Genomic DNA, 8219 nt, shown 5'->3' on the forward strand with positions numbered 1-8219 from the left:
CCGTCAAGTCAAACCCGACTCATAGCGACCCCTCCTTGGGTTTCCGAGGCAGTATCACTATGGAAGTAGGATTGCCCAACCTTCCTTCCGAGGAGTAGATAGTATTGTAGAGGATTTAAAAAAATCCTCTAGATAGTATTGTAGGAGCTCTGGTAGCATAGTGCCTATGGCACTTGACTGCTCACCAGAAGGCTGGCGGTTCAAACTCATCAGCCACTCCTCGGAAGGAAGGTTGGGCAATCCTACTTCTGTAGTGATACTGCCTCTGAGACCCAAGGAGGGGTCTATGAGTTGGGGCCGACTCCATGGCAAACAACAACAACAACAGATAGTATTGTAAAGGAATTTTCTAAAAGTCTGATTTTTCTTACTCATTAGGAGGTAATAGTGACTTAGATGAGAAGAGGAAATCCTGGGACACAGAACCAGTGCCCCAAAGATACTCAGTAAAGATACCTAACAACTCAGTTGTTGACTGAGTAGAAAGATGGTCTCTGGTAAACTTGTTCTTAATTGAGGAGCTCCCTGTCTACTTCTCCATGGAGTTATGCTAGACAAATTCTTTCTAAAATCACATTTAACTTTTATTCTGTTTTCATCAAATTCTCTTTGGTTGGTTCCAGATTCAGGCACCTCTGATCTATTGACTGTCCTTTTTAATGCTTTAGGGAATAGACACCATTTCAGGGCATGCCAGGGTTCCTTGTATCTTGTTCTTCAAGGGACAGGTAGTCTGGTTGCTGATCATACATTCACTCAATTCATTATTTAATTAATATGTTTAAGTGATTGCTCTGGGGTAAGCACTTGCTGGTGCTATAGATATAATGGTGATTGCACAACCTACTAACAGGGAGACAAGATACTAATAAACAATTAAACTAATAATTATAAGAGCTATAATTTATAGGCTGACTTTATATTCTCATTTAATCTGTACTGAGTATGAGTTAGGTGTTAACCATGAAAAGAGGGGAAAAACATGCTTTGTTCCTAAATCAAACCAAACTGAAGTGGTATCACTACAGAAGTAGATTTTTCAACCTTCCTTCTGAGGAGTGACTGGGGGGCTTGAACCACCAGCCTTCTGGTTAGCAGTCAAATGCCTTGGGCACTACACCACCAGAGCTCTGTTCCTAGAGGTGGTAAAAGTCAAGCATTAGTGAGTAGAAAGAGCTCTCGTAGCACAGTCGTTAAGTGCTTGGCTGCTAACTAAAAGGTCAGTAGTTTGAACCCACCAGCTACTCCAAGGTAGAAATACATGGCAGTCTGCTTCTGTAAAGATTGACAGCCTTGGAAACCCTGTGGGGTCATTCTATTCTTTCCTATAGGGTCACTATGAGTTGGAATCCAGTCGGTGGCAATGGGTTTTGTAGGGTGTGATAAGGTTACAGAGGTAAGTGGGGTCAGAATCTTAGAACATTGTAAACTGCATTAATGATGAAATTTATCATAAAGACAGTATAATCCTAAAACCAAACCCATTGCTGTGAAGTCTTTCAGACTCATGGTGACCCCATGTGTTACAGAACAGAACTGAGCTCCACAGGGTTTTCTTGGCTGTAATCTTTATGGAACTAATTGCCAAAGTTTCCTTCCACGGTGCCACTGGGTAGGTTTGAACTACCAACCTTAGGTTAATAGCTGAAGGCAAACTACAGCACCCAGGGACCATATAGGAGCAGTAGAGAGTTTTTAAAGAGTTCAAGCCAAGTTTTGATGTATTCAATATATATTTTAGAAGGATGAACATGTATTGGCTTCTCAGAATTGTGAACAAACACCGTTCATGGTTTGTTTCAGTGACTTGTGGCTCAAATATCACTCAATGAGATTTGCCCAGTCTCCCTCTGTTACAGCTTTGCCATCATAGCCTCCTCTCTTATTCATTTCCCCTACTAGTATGTGCTTCTAGATGTAAATACTATAGTCTTCTCATTGCCATTGCTCTGTATTTGGCATGGAACAGGTATTTAAAAATGTTTGTAAAATAAACATATGAAAGGATATAATATTTTCAGAAATCATTGGGTAGAGAAATTTCAGAGTCATGGGCCTGGTCTCTGGAGCCCAGGAAAATAATCTTGGATTGCTTAAGAATAATATGTTGTTGTTAGGTGCCGTCAAATCAGTTCCAATTCATACTAACCTCTTTACTACAGAAGGTAACACTACCTAGTCCTATGCCATCCTCATAATCATTGCTATGTTTGAGTCCATCATTACAGCCATTGTGTCAATTCATCTCATTGAGGGTTTTCACCTTCTTCACTGACCCTCTATTTTACCAAGCATGATGTCCTTCTCCTGGGACTGGTCCCTTCTGATAACATGTCCAAAGTAGGTGAGATGAAATTTCACCATCCTCACTTCTAAGAAGCATTCTGGCTATACTTTTCCCAAGGTAGATTTGTTTGTTCTTCTGGCAATCCATGGAATATTCACTATTATTCAACAACATGGTAAGTCCAAGACATCAATTCTTTGACTTCCTATTCCTTGTCTTCCTTATTCGTTGTCTAGCTTTCATATGCTTATGAGGCAATTGAAAGTATCATCACTTGGATCAGGTGCATCTTTGCTTTTTAACAATTTAAAGAGGTCTGTTGAAGCAGATTTGCCCAATGCAACACAAGAGCAATATAAGATTATGAAAATTGCTTTCCTTCTTTAGGCCTCAGACTCCTTCCTTATAACACATTGAAGTTTGCATTAGCTAGGCTGCTATAACAAAGAGAATCAATGCTGCAGTGGCTTAAAGAACTAATAAAGTATATTTCTATTTCACATAAGAATCTTCAACTCCTTATTCAACAATGGGAGGGTCTGCTTTTTACCATCAAGCATAGATCTGGATTCCTTCCAGTTCACTGTTCTGCCATATCCTGGGATGTTGTCATTTTCACGATTGAAACTGGGTTGCCAGCATGCCTGGATTCCAGCTGGAGGGAAGGGGGAAGAACCTGTGAAGGAGACTCCTGATGTCATAAGTTCTAGCTCCCAAAGTAACATGATCACTTCTGCTAACATTCCACTGGTGAGAACTTGATCACACGGCTACTCCTATCTGCAAGGGAATCTGAGAAATGCCTGCTAGCTGGGCAGGCTTGTGCCTAGTTATACTTCCATTACAAAATAATAATAATAATAATAATAAAAAGGAAGGCTCTATTTTGTCAACAGCTGGCAGTCTCTGCTATGAAGGCTGATTACATGACGTTAGAGAATCTTTTCAGCTTTAAAGTTCTATGGTTTAATGAACTTAGAAGAGAAAATCTAAAAATTAACTTATCAAAAGTATATCAAGTCTTCTTGCAGGTTTTACTCATGAACATGGACTTTTGGATACCTGGTACTTCTACATATTCCAACAAAAATTCAGTGTCTAAATTGATCTAAATAAATATATTACTAGACCAAAAGCCGATGAAAACTCCATTTGGCTGAGTCCATATTATATCTAATTCAATTCTTTAACACAGGCAGTTTCATTTTAAATGGATTTTATTCTGATAAAGCCTTCCAGAATTATCAGTTGGATAGTCTTCAGAGAACATGGCTTACTACAGGCAGTTAAAAAGTTAATTGGTTATGGGTAATTTTGACTCCAGGTGATTCTGAATATCTCACTGATGGCATCACCACACTGTGCTGAACACCTCTCTATCTTCAGGGCTAGGATCCCTGGTACCTGGGCTTGGGGAGAAGTTGATGGCCAGGAGACTTTGTTGTTGTTAGGTGCTGTTGACTTGTTTCTGACTCACAACAACCTATGCACAGCAGAATGAAACACCACCCGGTCCTGTACCAGCTCCACGATCCTTGCTATACTTGAGCCCATTGCCACAGCCACTCGCTGAGGGCCATCTTGTTGAGGGCCTTTCCTTTTTTGTCAACCCTCCACCTTACCAAGCATGACATCCTTCTCCTGGGAATGGTCCCTTCTGACAACATGACCAAAGTAGGTGAGACAAAGTCTGGCCATGTCATTCTTGTTTCCAAGGAGCATTCCAGCTGCACCTCCTCCAGGACAAATTTGTGAGATCTTTCAGCAGTCCATGGCATTTCAGCATTCTTTGCCAGCACCACAACTCAAAAGCATCAACTTTTCTTCAGTCTTCCTTATTCATTGTCCAGCTCTCACATGCATATGAGGTGACTGAAAATATCATGGCTTGTGTCAGGTGCATTAGGCCTCAAGGAGACATCTTTGCTCTTCAGCACTTGAAAGAGGTCCTTTGCAGCCAATTTGCCCAGTGCTATACATCATCTGATGTCCTGACTGCTGCTTCCATTGACATTGACTGTAGAACCAAGCAATGTGAAGTCTTCGATAACTTCAATATCTCCATTCATCATGGTACTGCTTATAGGTTCAGGTGTGAGGATTTTTGTTTTGTTTATATTGAGATATAATCCATATTGCAGACTATATTCTTGAATCTTCATCAGTAAGTGCCTCAAGTCATCCTCACTTTCAGCAAGCAAAGTTGTGTCTTCAGCGTATCTGAAGTTGTTGATGATTCTTCCTCCAATCCTGATGCCATGTTCTTCATATAGTCCAACTTCTCAGATTATTTGCTCAGCATACAGACTGAATAAGTATGGTGAAAGGATACAATGCTGACTCAATCCTTTCCTGATTTTAAACTGTGCATTGTCTCCTTGTTCTGTTTAAATGATAGCCTCCTGGTCTATGAACAGGTTTCTCATGAGTACAATTAAGTGTTCTGGAATTTCCATTATTCTCAATTTCATCCATCATTTGTTATGATCCACACAATTAAATGCTTTTGCATAGTAAATAAAACACAAGTAAACATCTTTCTGGTATTCTTTGCTTTAAGCCAAGATCCATCTGACATCAATAATGATATCTCTTGTTCCATGTCCTCTTCTGAATCCAGCCTGCAACTCTGGAAGGTCTCTGTTAATATACTGCTGCAACATACTGCGGTTTTTGAATTATCTTCAGTAAGATTTTACTTGCATGCGTTATTAATGATATTGTTCAATAATTACCACAGTCTGTGGGATCACCTTTCTTTGGAATGGGCACAAATATGGATGTCTTCCAGACAGTTGGCCAGGTAGCTGTCTTCCAAATCTCTTGGCATAACCAAGTGAGTGCCTCCAGTGGGGCATCCATTTGTTGAAACATCTCATTGGGTAGGTATTCCATCAATTCCTGGAGACTTGCTCTTCACCAATTCCTTCAGTGCAGCTTCGACTTCTTCCTTCAATACCATTAGTTCTTGAACATATGCCACCTCCTGAAATGGATGAAGATCAACCAGGTCTTTTTGGTACAGTGACTCTGTGTATTCCATCCATCTTCTTTTGATGCTTCCTGCATCACTGAATATTTATCCCATGTTGTTGTTGTTGTTATGTACCATCGAGTTGGACCCGACTCATAGCGACCCCTCCTTGGGTTCCTGAGGCAGTATCACTATGGAAGTAGATAGTCCCATCTTCCTTCCGAGGAGTGGCTGGTAGGTTTGAACTGTCAGCCTTCTGGTTAGCAGTCAAGTGCCTTTAGGCACTATGCAACCAGAGTTCCTATTTTGCCCATAGAATCTTTCAATATTGCAACTTGAGGCTTAAATTTTTCCCTCAGTTCTTCCAGCTTGAGAAACGCCGAGCGTGTTCTTCCCTTTTGGTTTTCTAATTCCAGGCCTTTGCACATTTCATGATAGTAATTGGCTTTGTCTGCTTGAGCTGCTTTTTGAAATTTTCTGTTCAGCTCTTGTATCTTGTCATTTCTTCCATTTGCTTTAGTTACTCTCCACTCAAGGGCAAGTTTCAGAGTCTCTTCTGACATCCATTTTTCCTTTTCCTTCTTGTCTTTTTAATGACTTCTTGCTCTCTTCATGGATGATACTCTTGATGTCATCCCACAATTCTGGATTTCAGTCACTGGTGTTCAATGCATCAAATCTATTCTTTAGATGATCTCTAAATTCAAGAGGGATATATTCAAGGTAAGTTGAACTTGCATATGAGCAGTTGATGGTCTGTTCTACAAGCAGCCTTGTTTTGGCTGAAGATATGGAGCTTGTCCATTGACTCTTGCCACACATGTAGTCAATCTGATTCTTGTGTACTCCATCTGGTGAAGTCCATGTGTATAGCTGCTATTTGTGTTGTTGAAAAATTGTATTTGCAATGAATAAGTCGTTGGTCTTAGAAAATTCTGTCACATGATCTCCAGCATTATTTCTGTCACTAAGGCAAAATTTTCCAACTGCTGGTGATTCTTCTTGATTTCCAACTTTTGCTTTCTAATCACCAGTGATAATTAACACATCTTGATTGCATGTTTGGGCAATTTCAGACTGCAGAAGTTGACAAAAATCTTCAATTTCTTCATCTTTGGCTTTGGTGGTTGGTGAGTAAATTTGAATAATTGTAGTATTAACTGGTTTTCCCTGTAGGCATATGGATATCATCTTATCACTGACAGCATTGTACTTCAGAACATATCTTGAAACATACTTTGTAAAGATGAATGCCATGCCATTCCTCAAATTGTCATTCTCAGCATAGTAGATCATATGATTGCCTGATTCATAATGGCCAAAATCGGTCCATTTCAGTTCACTAATGCCCAAGATATCAACCTTTATGCATTCCATTTCATTTTTGAGAACTTACAATTTTCCTAGATTCATACTTCATACATTCCATGTTCTGATAATTAAAGAATGTTTGCATCTGCTTCTCCTCAATTTGAATTGTGCCACGTCAGCAAATGGAGGTCCCAAGAGCTCCACTTTATCCATATCATTAAGGTTGGTTTTACTCCAGGAAGGCAGAGCTTTCCCAGTCATATTTTGAGTGTTTTCCTACCTAAGGGGCTCGTCTTCCTGCACTGTATCAGACAATGTTTCCAGGCTATTCATAAAGTTGCATAGTGATGTATGAGACAATGTTTCTCTGCTATTCATAAGGTTTCCCTTGGTCAATTCTTTGAGAAGTGGATGGCCTCTTTCTTCTTCCTAGTCTCTCTCACTCTTTAAGCTGTGTTGAAATCTGTGCACTGTGTGCAATCCTGCTGGTGTTTGAAGCACATGTGGCACAGCCTCAAGCTTCATAGCAACATGCAACCCACCACAGTAGGACAAACTGACAGACAACTTTGTCTCTCTTAGCTGTCTGAAGCCTCTCCACCCTTCCCTTGCCTTACCCTTTATTCTTCATTCCAGGATCTCATTTCTCATCTTATAGGAGTTTTAAGATGTTCACCAGGCTGTCATCTTTGGATAAAAGTGAATATTTTATATAAATCCCTCTACAGGTCATTTATCCCCAAGTTATTTCTTCACAAGACACTAAAAGGTCTATCTATCTTTTTCCTAGTGAGCATGTGCAACGATTCTAAAATATCACTCTGATTGTTGAAGATCTACTTTTTGGTTTACATTTCTCTTCTGATTATTATTTGTTCTTCAATCTTTTGTAATCTTCCATATTTTTATCTATGCCTGACTGAGCCTACTTTACCCATTGCAATAGAGTCGTATCCAACTCATAGTGACCCCTCATTGGGTTTCCAAGGCAGTATCACTACAGAAATAGATTGCCCAACCTTCCTTCTGAGGAGTGGCTGGTGGACTTGAATTGCCAGCCTTCTGGTTAGCAGTCAAATGCCTTAGGCACTATGCTACCAGAGCACCTACCTTAGACCTCCTGTTTTTCAACTCAAGTGTGTGTGCCCCCACACCCTACCAAGTATACTCTGAAATTCTATATTTGTTTCCTATGCCTTCCTTTTCTCAAATTTGCCATCCTTGAACTCTTCATTGCTTGATCTTTATATCTACTGAGGCAGTTTTCCTTGAATGTGCCAGATCCCTTTCCAGAATGACTTCTCTTGATCTAAGTCTCTCGTCCCTAAATTAGGAATGTTAACTCTTCAGACAAGAGTTTCTGACACTGGTCTTGATGTCAAAAATAAGTTCTGACTCATTTGTGGAACTGGATACTTAGATTGCTGAGAAGGGCCAATAGGGATCCTCATCCTCTCTACTTATCCATGTCCTTATTGGTTATATTCTGTTCGTGTCTTTCTAGTGTGAGCACCCTGGAAACTCAGCCAGGGCAATGTTGCTTCCCACAGTGTCTGCATTAACTTGATGACTTAAGGCCTTAGGATTAGAATCTATCCCTTTGGTGAAGTTTTATCAGATGGCTAGAGAGGTAGTGGTTCCTGACTG

General features: G+C 40.1%; 2 non-coding genes across 2 annotated transcripts; both read left to right on the plus strand.

Moving 5' to 3' along the window:
• Positions 1–3594: 3594 nt before the first annotated feature.
• LOC122152276 lies at positions 3595–3657 on the plus strand. The gene has a single exon (XR_006164493.1). It is a non-coding gene; the product is annotated as a small nucleolar RNA SNORD48 (small nucleolar RNA).
• Positions 3658–7903: 4246 nt separating this feature from the next.
• LOC122152275 lies at positions 7904–7970 on the plus strand. Its single transcript, XR_006164492.1, has one exon. It is a non-coding gene; the product is annotated as a small nucleolar RNA SNORD52 (small nucleolar RNA).
• The last annotated feature ends 249 nt before the right edge of the window (positions 7971–8219 follow it).

The sequence above is a fragment of the Orycteropus afer genome, unplaced genomic scaffold (genome assembly GCF_000298275.1).
Source record: "Orycteropus afer afer isolate SDZICR_OR568_19922 unplaced genomic scaffold, OryAfe1.0 scaffold00025, whole genome shotgun sequence".
Classification (NCBI taxonomy): Eukaryota; Metazoa; Chordata; class Mammalia; order Tubulidentata; family Orycteropodidae; genus Orycteropus; species Orycteropus afer.